At 36.3% G+C, this 12,524-nt stretch overlaps 1 non-coding gene across 1 annotated transcript; it reads right to left on the reverse strand.

Annotated features, from left to right (window-relative positions):
- Positions 1-11,430: 11,430 nt before the first annotated feature.
- LOC130938170 (small nucleolar RNA R71) lies at positions 11,431-11,534 on the reverse strand. Its single transcript, XR_009069345.1, has one exon. It is a non-coding gene; the product is annotated as a small nucleolar RNA R71 (small nucleolar RNA).
- Positions 11,535-12,524: the final 990 nt, after the last annotated feature.

Raw genomic sequence — 12,524 nt, forward strand, 5'->3', positions numbered from 1 at the left:
ATGAAGTTAACAGAGAAGCGACAACTAAGTATAGCAATGACAATGCTCTCAAAGCAAACTCCCGGGCAAATCACCAACTTTCCACAGAAGAAGGAATAGGATAAATAGACAATATTATTAGCAAAAAAAAAGAGAAAATGCACCAAGTGGGACAATTAGCGGGAAAGACGACATCTGAGAAGTATGAAGAAAACTAGAAAAGTATACAGTATACTCCCATGAAACAACAACAAGCATATTATCAAAGACATAGCAACTACCATGAAACAATCATATTATCAGAGATTGCAACTCCCATGAAACAACCATAAGCATAGTTTTAAAGAGAACTAATAAACATTGCACTAATCAACCATACAACTCCATACAGTGTACTTGAAAAATATGAACGATACCGAAATTACTGATGAAGACATACAAACACTTTTCCAGGTAATATAACAAGAGAATACTCAATAGTTTCTAGGGAATTATTGATACCTTTATCAAAATCAAATCTAGAAACCAATAACCCAACCCAATAATAGAATCACCCCATTAATTTCCAATGAAATTAGTAACTTAGCATATATATACCCTAGAATGCTTGAGCAAGCATGAGTAATTTTAGTATCATGAAGAATCAATTATATTATGGATCAAAATCCACATTAAGTAATGCAACCCATGTTTACAAACTTATTTATTCATGCTAATGAATGAGTATATCTATGACTCCAACTTCTAACCTCTAAGCTCATATCATCGGCCTACCATTGCTCTAAAGCTTCTGTGTCTATAAGCTTACAAACATTCAACTTTTAGGTGTAGTTACTGAAAATTAACTAGTCTCATGAGTGAAATGTGATTCAGGATGCAACATTCATATATGACGTGGCAAAAATTGGCCGATTAAGAATTTATAGAGAAAACAGCGTTGCAAGTACAGTTCTCAACCGACTAAAATCCGCTTATCAATTTAGAAGGGGTTGTCACAAAATTTAGAAATAAAATACTGGGAGTATGAATCCCAGGTCATCTTCCAACGAGTTGCAGAGAGAGTGCTATTTAATGATCAGAGGTTTTCCAAGAAATTTTTGAGTTTGAGAAACAGAAAAATAAATGATTGAGAATTTATGTAATTCAAATAAAAGCCTTGACCGGGAGAAGATTAAATGGAAGTTCTATCCTTGTTTAATTTTCCCAAGGGTAATAATAAAAGGGTTGTTATCCTACTTAGTTATCCTTTATATAATACGGGAAAGTCAAGTAGCTCTCAAACTAAACCTATCGCTTGCATCCTAATCCTTTCCTAAGAAAGGATTAGAGTCAAAGACAGGAGAATTAGCCAACAACTTCCAATTTATATTGACACTTGAGCATTCCAACTCAAGGTTTTTCTTTTAATCAGCTCCCAATCAAGTTAGAAAACTACTCCATTATCATGAATATAACTTTCACAGAATTAAGAGAGGAATAAAAGGAAGACATGATAATTAATAACTAAAAATCAATTAAAAGTAAAAATGATTATTTGCATTAATAAATTCCAAAATCATAAATATACTTATCTAAACAGAGTCAATGGGCAATTAAAGAGTAAAGGAATAGAGAAACAAACTAGAATGATGAAGCTCCAACAGAGGTAATGAATCTTCTCAATATCCAAAGCAAAGCACTAAAACTCTAAAACTATCAATATGAAGAAAACCTAGAGGAAGGAGTAGAATTTTCTCTAGATTCTAAAACTAAAACTACAACTATGTAGAATGAGAATGTCTTCTGAGTCTCTACTGTTCTCTGGCTCTAGTCTGTGTTTCTGGGCCGAAAACTGGGTCTAAAACTGGCCCGAAATCGCCCTCAGTGATTTCTGCAATTTCTGCAGGTCGCGCATGTCACGCGTGCGCGCTAGGTGCGCGCGCGCGTTGATTGTGCTTTTCTGCTTGTTGTGCGTCCGCGCCAGGTGCACGTGCACGTCGATGTGTGGATGCGCTGATGTGCGTGTGCGCGCCCGTGCCGCTCCTCGCTGGTCAACTTCTTTATTTCCTTGCGTTCCTTCCATTTTCGCAAGCTTCCTTTTCATCCTCTAAACCATTCCTGCCCTATAAAGCCTGAGAACACTTAACAGCACAGATCACGGCATCGAATGGTATAAAGGGGATTAAAAATATATAATTTAAATGTCTAGGAAGCAAGTTTTTCAACCATAGAATAAAATTAGAAAGGAATTGTAAAATCATGCAAATCATATGAATAGGTGAGTAAAGAGTTGAAAAAAATCGCTCAAATTAGCACAAGATAAACCATGAAATAGTGGTTTATCAATATATTACTTACCTTGTTTCCAATTTTATAAGTAATTTTTTTCCTAAGGAGAAGGCAAAAGGTTGGCATCCTCGGACATTGCTTTTCTGTTTGCCTCCATATGCACCTAATAGGGAAAACAGTTTACTGTTTCATATTATTACTAATGTCAACAATGAAACTGAAAACACAATTGATAATGTAAGTCATCAAAGTCAAATATCAGAATACAAATGAGAAGAAAAAGGCAAATATTACAAATCCATACCCGTCTCTTATTGTAGCTAGTAGACCATCATTCCATTGTTCCTTCTCAAACATATCTTTGCCAAAAGAAAAATAAGGTGTGGAAGGGAAACAAGGAGTAAAGACATAATTTTTCTAAATATATAATTCTCAATAAATAAGATAGCAATTGAAGAAATAAATGAAGAGAATAAGTATTTGAAGAAATATAATAAAAGTGAATCTGATCAAGTGAACCCGAATTTAAATATTAAGACTTTCCCAGTTTCCCTTATTAAGCTTTTAAAAAAATTCTTTAAACTATTATATATCTCATCCTCTGTTCAATTCCCTTAGGTTATCTGGTGCGGTATTTTACAACCCACAAACTAACCGGCAAGTGCACCGGGTCGTACCAAGTAATACCTTACGTGAGTAAGGGTCGATCCCACGAGGATTGATGGATCAAGCAACAATAGTGTTTGATAGGATTAGTTAGGCAAGCAGAAAATGGTTTCGAGATATTCTAAGAGCATTAAACAGTACTTTAAAAATTTCAGAAAGTAAGCAGCAATGAGTTAGGAATAAAATATTTGAGAAAGCAGTTAAGGTTTCAGAGTTATCTAATTTCCGGATTAACTTTTATTACTAATTAATTTAATCATGCAAGATTTAATTTCATGGAAAACTATATGTGACTAGACCCTAATTCCTTAGACATTCCTAGTCTCCTCTAAAATTAATTAATTGCCAATTCCTTGGTCAATTAATTCCAATTAGAGGGTGATGATAAATTTCTAGTTTATATGCCAAAAGAATCCTAATTATCCACAAATAAGGGGATTATATGTCACGTATCCCTTTAAATATAAACAATTAAAAATTCAGTATAATATGTTTTCAAGCTGTTGTTCAAGTAAAGAGCTTTTCCAAGTTTTACGAGAACTCAATTAGAACATGGGTCATACTTCCGTTCTACCCAATGTTCATAGAATAAAGAACGAAAATAATTATTGAAATATAAATCAAGACATGAATTAAATTAAAAAGATCAAATGAATCAATCCATGAAAATAGACAGAGCTCATAACCTTAACAATGGAGGATTAGTTGCTCATGGTTCAGAGAAGAAAAATAAGGGTTCTGGTAAAAAAAGGTGTATATTGTCTAAATGTACAGAGTTCCTATTTATAACTAATCCTAATAAATTTAAAATCTAATTTTCTAAAACTAAAAATAATATCCTTTCTTCAAAATAAGATTTGAATTTAAATTCGAATTAATTAACAAGTCTTCAGCTGATGGGTGGGGACCACTTGATTTGTCCATTCTGCAGCTTCTAATCTGTGTTTTCTGGGCTGGAAACTGGGTCAAAACGCGGCCCAAAATCCACGCCAGTGATTTCTGTAATTTTTGCAGATTGCACACGTCATGCGTACGCGTCAGCCACGCGTACGCGTCGCTGGTCTTCTTCGCAAGTCACGCGGACACGTCGGTCATGCGAACGCGTCACTGAACAAATCTTCAAATCACGCGTACGCGTCAGTAGCGTGTACGCGTCGCCATGGATACTTCCAGATCACGCGCACGCGTCAGGCACGCGTGCGCGTCGCTCCTCGCAGCCATCTCCTTTGATTCTTGTGCTGCAGAAACTCCATCAAATTCCGCCGAATGCTACCTGAAATAGATAAAATTGCCCAAGACTTAAAATAGCATCCATATTGGCTAAAATATAATTAATTTTTAATTAAATTCAACAATTTAAGTGCAAATTCACTAGGAAAAGATAGACAAGATGCTCACGCATCACAACACCAAACTTAAACTGTTGCTTGTCCTCAAGCAACCAAAACTAATATAAGCTTAGGATGTGAATTTGCATGAGAATGAGAATTCTTTTTAGCTCATGTCTCTTTTTATAGTGGGGTTTATAACTGTAATCCTGAATAGTTTTGACATCTCACTCTCCTTTGGATCAGAAGGATGTCATTGTCATTCTGACTTAGAATCCGGATAATATTATGAATTTTCTGATCTTTTATATTTTAGTTTAATCCTTGAACACAACAAAATTTACTTTACTTTATTTTTCTTTGGTGTTTTGCACCTTGAGCCTAGCCGTGACTTTTAAATATTTTGTCTCAAGAGCTACTTGACACAGAAACACCACAAGCACTTAACTGGGGAACTCTCTTTGAGTTCTGATTTTTCTTTCAGTTACTCTCAAACAGTGGTGCTCAAAGCCTTTGGCATACTCTGTTAAAACGCACTTGGTCTCGACTCTAAGTGTTCTGTCTCAAGGATTACTTGACACAATCACACCACAAGCATATGATTACAGAAACAACTCTTTGAGCTTTTAATCACGTCTAACCTCCCTAGTCATTGATGCTCAGAGCCTTAGACTTTGCTTTTATTATTATTATTTTATTATTTAATTTTTTTTGCTGTTTTTTTGCTTCAAGGATTAAATTTTTGTTTATTTCAGAGAAGTCATAATAATTCTCTAAATTCCTGTTCTTTATACATCAACATCCCTTGATTCAAATTCAAATATGCAATGTTCATATCATGCATTCAAAAATCACAGAAAATATCACCATATTTAAGTAAATCAGACTATTCTTAAAATTAACTCAATTTATCATACAATACATCACTTCTGTATTTTTTTATTTGAATTCAAGCTCAGTGGGTAATACATGAGACATCTTTTCAGATTAAAGCAATTAAGAGAGATATAAACTAGTCCTAGGATTCTAACTAATAAAGGATCATGCAACAAACAAAGCAAATTAGCAGAAAACCGGAACATAACATAGAAAAAGAGGGGAGGAATAAAAATGAAAGGAACTCAACCACCTTAATTATCCTAGCGGTCGCTTTATTCTTCAGGTTGTGCTCCTTTGTGAAGATGATTTGCCTCCCTTTTGTGCCAGAAAACCCATAAGCGCACCGTCCAACAACACCAAACTTAAAGGTTTGCTTGTCCTCAAGCAAAGAAGAACTGAAAACAAGAATAAATAGTGAGAGGAAAGAAGAGTATAAAGATAAAAGAATAAGAGATAATTAGGATTGGGAGAGAGAGAAAGAAAAGTGAAAACGGTGCGGTGACAGCGACGGCGACGCGTACGCGTGCAACATGCGTACGCGTGGGTCGCAAATTTTTCAGAAGGACGCATAAGCGTCAGGCACACGTCCGCATGCCCTTGTTTTTGTGCGATTCGCGCGAAGCCAGCCGAGCACCCGCACGACTCTCTGTTCGCATGGCTTGGGAGTCAAATTTTTCAAACGACGCATTCGCGTCATGCATGCGTTCGCGTGGATGGCCATATGTACAACTGATGTTGATGCGTTAGTCACATGTCCGTGTTCCGTAACTTGTGTTTTTAGCACACTTTCTGCCCCAAGCCAGCACAACTTTCTGCCCAAACACTCTTTTACGTCGAATTTGCAGGTCACGCGTTCGCGTCGGTGACGCGCCCACGTGAATGGCGAAAATCACAAACGACGCGAACGCGTGGGATTGTTTGTGCGAAAGGCTCTATTCTGGCGCCACTCCTGCACAACTCTCTATCCAATTTATTTTTCACACACATCCATCTGACGCGTACGCATCGGTGACGCTTGCGCATCGTGTGCTCTCTTTTATTTTGAAATATAGCTTGAGGTGTTCTGTTCCTGTGACAAAATAGCTGCATGATCAGAAAATTAGTAAGAACTTAATAAAAATCTAACAAGTAAGAAAACTACTACTACGAAAAATAACTAAGGATACGAATTTATCAAGTTGCCTCCCGACAACCGCTTCTTTATCGTCACTAGCTTGACGGTAAGCTCCTCTAAGGAGGAGGATCATAGGGGCTCAGCTCTTCACCCCTTACTTTGAACTTCTTTCCTGTGTCTCCATAACGTAGCTTCTAGAGAGAGGATTCTGATTACTGTATAAACCCATGCTGGATTGCTGGTCAATACCACCTTCATTCCTGGAGAGAAACCTTAAGTGGGGATCTTTTTGTTTCTCCATCCTCTGGGCACTTTCTTCTTTTCAGGAACCTCCTCCTTGGTAGATGATGCATTACCAACACCAAATTTAGATTTGATGTCAGGAGGAATTTTATTGATTGTTGCCAAGGAAGGTTTGAGCTACATATTTTGCTGTGTATCATCAGGGGGTTTTTGAAGGTTTGGATCAATAAGCTCAGCCTGCATGCACCTCTCTTCTTCACCTGTTGGATGTATATCTTTGAAGACATGAAAGACCAGTTGCTCATTATGCACTCTAAGCACTAATTCACCCACTTCTACATTAATCAGAGCTCTTCCCGTGGCTAGGAATGGTCTTCCTAGAATTATAGAGGCATTCTCATCCTCCCTTGTGTCAAGAATCACAAAGTCGGTTGAGAGGAAGAACTTACCCACTTTGACCAGGATATTCTCCACTAATTCGTATGCAGGCTTCATAGATTTATCTGCCATCTACAATGCTATCTTTGTGGGTTGTGCCTCTTGGATTTGCAACTTCTTCATCATAGATAAGGGCATTAGATTTATGCTTGCCCCTAGATCACATAGGGCTTTCTCAAAGGTTGTGCTCCCAATGGTGCATGGAATTTGAAACCTCCCTAGATCTGGCATCTTCCTTGGCAAGTTATTATGAATGACACCACTACATTCCTTAGTCAGGACTACTGTCTCATCTCCCTTTAAACGCTTTTTCTTTGACAATAGCTCCTTCATGAACTTGACGTAGATAGGCATTTGCTCCAAAATCTCAGCAAAAGGAATATTGATTTGTAACTTTTTGAAGATTTCCAAGAACTTTGAAAACTGCTTGTCCTTGGTCTCCTTTTGAAGTCTCTGAGGATGCGGCATCTTAGGCTTGTACTCAGGAGCCTTTGGCAGTGTAGGATAAGTGTCAAGAGAGTTTGGGAATGGGTTGTCTGCACGCTTTGGAGGGGCGTGCTCTACTTCTTCTTTCTTTTCCTCTGGAGCTTCTTTTTCAAATAACTCTTCATTGACCTTGGTCTCAGAGCCAGCTACTGATGAGCGGATAATTTATACGCTTTTTGGCATTATTTTTAGGTAGTTTTTAGCATGATCTAGTTACTTTTAGGGATGATTTCATTAGTTTTTATGCTAAATTCACATTTCTGGACTTTACTATGAGTTTGTGTGTTTTTCTGTGATTTCAGGTATTTTCTAGCTGAAATTGAGGGACCTGAGCAAAACTCTGATAAGAGGCTGACAAAGGACTGCTGATGCTGTTGGAATCTGACCTCCCTGCACTCAAAATGGATTTTCTAGAGCTACAGAACTTCAAATGGAGCGCTCTCAATGAAATTGGAAAGTAGACATCCAGAGATTTCCAGCAATATATAATAGTTCATACTTTATTTGAGATTTGATGACGTAAACGGGCGCTCAACGCCAGTTTCATGCTGCATTCTGGAGTCAAATGCCAAAAACACGTCACGAACCAGAGTTGAATGCCCAAAACACGTTACAAGTTGGCGTTCAACTCCAAGAGAAGCCTCAACTTATGGATAGATCAAGCTCAGCCCAAGCACACACCAAGTGGGCCCCGAAAGTGAATTTATGCATCAATTACTTACCTCTGTAAACCCTAGTACCTAGTTTAGTATAAATAGAACTTTTTACTAGTTTATTAGATATCCTGGATTGTATTTTGATCCGGTGATCACGTTTTGGGGGCTGGCCTCTCGGCCATGCCTGAACCTTCATCACTTATGTATTTTCAACGGTGGAGTTTCTACACACCATAGATTAAGGGTGTGAAGCTATGCTGTACCTCAAGTTTCAATACAATTACTACTATTTTCTATTCAATTCGACTTATTCTTATTCTAAGATATTCGTTGCACTTCATCATGATAAATGTGATGATCCGTGACACTCATCATCATTCTCACCTATGAACGCGTGACTGACAACCACTTTCGTTCTACCTTAGACCGGGCGCATATCTCTTGGATTCCTTAATCAGAATCTTTGTTGTATAAGCTAGAATTGATGGCGGCATTCATGGGAATCCCGAAAGTCTAACCTTGTCTGTGGTATTCCGAGTAGGATTTCGGGATTGAATGACTGTGACGAGCTTCAAACTCGTGATTGCTGGGCGTGATGACAAACGCAAAAGAATCAAGGGATTCTATTCCAACATGATCGATAACCGACAGATGATTAGCCGTGATGTGACAGAGCATTTGGACCATTTTCACTGAGAGGATGGGATGTAGCCATTGACAACGGTGATGCCCTACATACAGCTTGCCATAGAAAGGAGTGACAAATATTGGATGAAAGCAGTAGGAAAGCAGAGATTCAGAAGGAACACAGCATCTCCATACACCTATCTGAAATTCCCACTAATGAATTTACATAAGTATTTCTATCCTTTATTATTTAATTAAGTATCTCTTTATATTTTCCGAAAACCACTATCAAATTGAATCCGCCTGACTGAGATTTACAAGGTGACCATAGCTTGCTTCATACCAACAATCTCTATGGGATCGACCCTTACTCACGTAAGGTATTACTTGGACGACCCAGTACACTTGCTGGTTAGTTGTGCGGAGTTGTGACAAAGTGAGATTCACGTTTGAGAGCACCAAGTCTTTGGAGCCATTAGTGATGATCACAATTTCGTGCACCAAATTTTTGGCGCCGTTGCCGTGGATTGTTCGAGTATGGACAACTGACGGTTCGTCTTGTTTCTCAGATAAGGTAATTTTCTTTTTATTTTTCTTTTCAAAAAGTTTTCAAAAAAAATATTTTTCAAATTTTTCCTTTGTTTTTTTTAGAATGAATTCTAGTGTTTTAGCTTGGCTGGCTATTAAGCCATGTCTAACTCATAGGATTTTGATTGAGGACTATGAATTCATTACTTCCTTTTTCCAAAATATGTTTTCGAAAAATTTAGTAAGAAAATCCAAAAAAAAATTCAATAAAATCAAAAAAACAAAAAAATATTTTGTGTTTCTTGTTTGAGTCTTGAGTCAATTTTTAAGTTTGGTGTCAATTACATGTTTTTAAAATTTATGCATTATTTTTTTGAAAATTCCATGCATTCATAGTGTTCTTCATGATCTTCAAGTTGTTCTTGGTAAGTCTTCTTGTTTGATCTTGATGATTTCTTGTTGTGTGTCTTTTATTATTTTTCATATGCATTTTTGCATTCATAGTGTCCATGCATTAAAGATTTCTAAGTTTGGTGTCTTGCATATTTTCTTTGCATAAAATTTTTTTTCAAAAATATGTTCTTGATGTTCATCATGATCTTCAAAGTGTTCTTGGTGTTCATCTTGACATTCATAGTGTTCTTGCTTGCATTAAGTGTTTTGATCCAAAATTTTCATGTTTTGGGTCATATTTGTGTTTTTCTCTCTCCTCATTAAAAATTCAAAAATAAAAAATATCTTTTCCTTATTTCTCTCCTAATTTTCGAAAATTTGAGTTGACTTAGTCAAAAAATTTTAAAATTAGTTGTTTCTCATAAGTCAAGTCAAATTTTCAATTTTAAAAATCCTATCTTTTCAATTTTTTTTTTCAAAAATAAAATCTTTTTCATTTTTATCTTATTAATTTCGAAAATTTTAAAATTATTTTCAAAATCTCTTTCTTAATTTTATTTCAAATTTTCGAAATTACACTAACAATTAATGTGATTGATTCAAAAAATTTGAAGTTTGTTACTTTCTTGTTAAGAAAGGTTCAATCTTTAAATTCTAGAATCATATCTTTTAGTTTCTTGTTAGTCAAGTAATTAATTTTAATTTTAAAAATTAAATCTTTTCTAACCATATCTTTTTAATCATATCTTTTTATCTTATCTTTTATATCATATCTTTTTCAAAATTGTATCTTTTTTCAAAAATTTGATTTTAAAATATCTTTTCTAACTTCTTATCTTCTTATCTTTTCAAATTTGATTTTCAAATTTTTTTTCAACTAACTATTTGACTTTTTATTTGTTTCTTATCTTTTTCAAAACCACCTAACAACTTTTCTCTCTAATTTTCGAAAATACCTCCCTCTTTTTCAAAAATTCTTTATTTAATTAATTAATTGTTTTAAATTTTAATTTTAATTTTATTTCTTATCCTTATTTTTCGAAAATTATTTAACTCTTTTTTAAAATTTATTTTCGAAAATTTCTCCTTCTCTCATATTATTCTATTTATTTATTCATTCACTAACACTTATCTTCACCTCTCTTCATCTCAATTCACTACCCCTATCCTTACCCTTCTGTTTGGATTCTCCTTTCTTTATTCCCTTTCTTCTTCTACTAACAATAAGGAACCTCTTTACTATGACATAGAGGATTCCTCTTTCTTTTCTTGTTCTCTTCTTCCCTATATGAGCAGGAACAAGCAAAAAGGCATTTTTGTTGAAGCTGACCCTGAACCTGAAAGGACTCTGAAGAGGAAATTAAGAGAAGCTAAATTACAACAATCTAGAGACAACCTTACTGAAATTTTCGAATAGGAAAAAGACATGGAAGCCGAACCTAACAATAATAATGCAAGGAGGATGCTTGGTGATTATACTACACTTACTTCCAAGTTTGATGGAAGAAGCATCTCAATCCCTACCATTGGGGCAAATAATTTTGAGCTGAAACCTCAACTAGTTGCTCTAATGCAACAAAACTGCAAGTTTCATGGACTTCCATCAGAAGATCCCTATCAGTTTTTAACTGAGTTCTTGCAGATCTATGAGACTATAAAGACGAATGGAGTAGATCCTGAAGTCTATAGGCACATGCTTTTCCCTTTTGCTGTAAGAGACAGAGCTAGAACATGGTTGGATTCACAACCTAAAGATAGCCTGGACTCCTGGGATAAGCTGGTCACGGCCTTCTTGGCTAAGTTCTTTCCTCCTCAAAAGCTGAGCAAGCTTAGAGTGGATGTTCAGACCTTCAAACAAAAAGATGGTGAATCCCTCTATGAAGCTTGGGAAAGATACAAACAGATGACCAAAAGATGTCCTTCTGACATATTTTCAGAATGGACCATGATAGATATATTCTATTATGGTCTATCTGAGTTCTCTAAGATGTCATTGGACCATTCTGCAGGTGGATCCATTCAGCTAAAGAAAACGCCTACAGAAGCTCAAGAACTTATTGACATGGTTGCAAATAACCAGTTCATGTACACTTCTGAGAGGAATTCTGTGAATAATGGGACGCCTCAGAGGAAGGGAGTTCTTGAAATTGATGCTTTGAATGCCATATTGGCTTAGAACAAAGTGTTGACTCAGCAAGTCAACATGATCTCTCAAAGTCTGAATGGATGGCAAAATGCATCCAACAGTACTAAAGAGGCAGCTTCTGAAGAAGCTTATGATCCTGAGAACCCTGCAATAGCAGAGGTAAATTACATGGGTGAACCTTATGGGAACACCTATAATTCATCATGGAGAAATCATCCAAATTTCTCATGGAAGGATCAACAAAAGCCTCAACAAGGCTTTAATAATGGTGGAAAAAACAGGCTAAGCAATAACAAGCCTTTTCCATCATCTTCTCAGCAACAGACAGAGAATTCTGAACAGAGCCCCTCTAACTTATCAAACATAGTCTCTGATCTGTCTAAGGCCACTTTAACTTTCATTAGTGAAACAAGATCCTCCATTAGAAATTTGGAGGCACAAGTGGGCCAGCTGAGTAAGAAAGTCATTGAAACTCCTCCTAGTATTCTCCCAAGCAATACAGAAGAGAATCCAAAAGGAGAGTGCAAGGCCATTGATGTAATCAATATGGCCGAATGCATAAGGGAGGAGAAGAACGAAAATCCTAGTGAGGAAGACCTCCTGGGATGTCTCTCAAACAATAAGGAGTTCCCTATTGAGGACCTAAAGGAATCTGAGGCTCATATAGAGACCATAGAGATTCCATTAAATCTCCTTCTGCCATTCATGAGCTCTGAAGATTATTCTTGCTCTGAAGAGGATGAAGATGTAACTGGAGAACAAGTTGCTCAATA

The sequence above is a fragment of the Arachis stenosperma genome, chromosome 6, assembly GCF_014773155.1.
Source record: "Arachis stenosperma cultivar V10309 chromosome 6, arast.V10309.gnm1.PFL2, whole genome shotgun sequence".
NCBI lineage: Eukaryota > Viridiplantae > Streptophyta > Magnoliopsida > Fabales > Fabaceae > Arachis > Arachis stenosperma.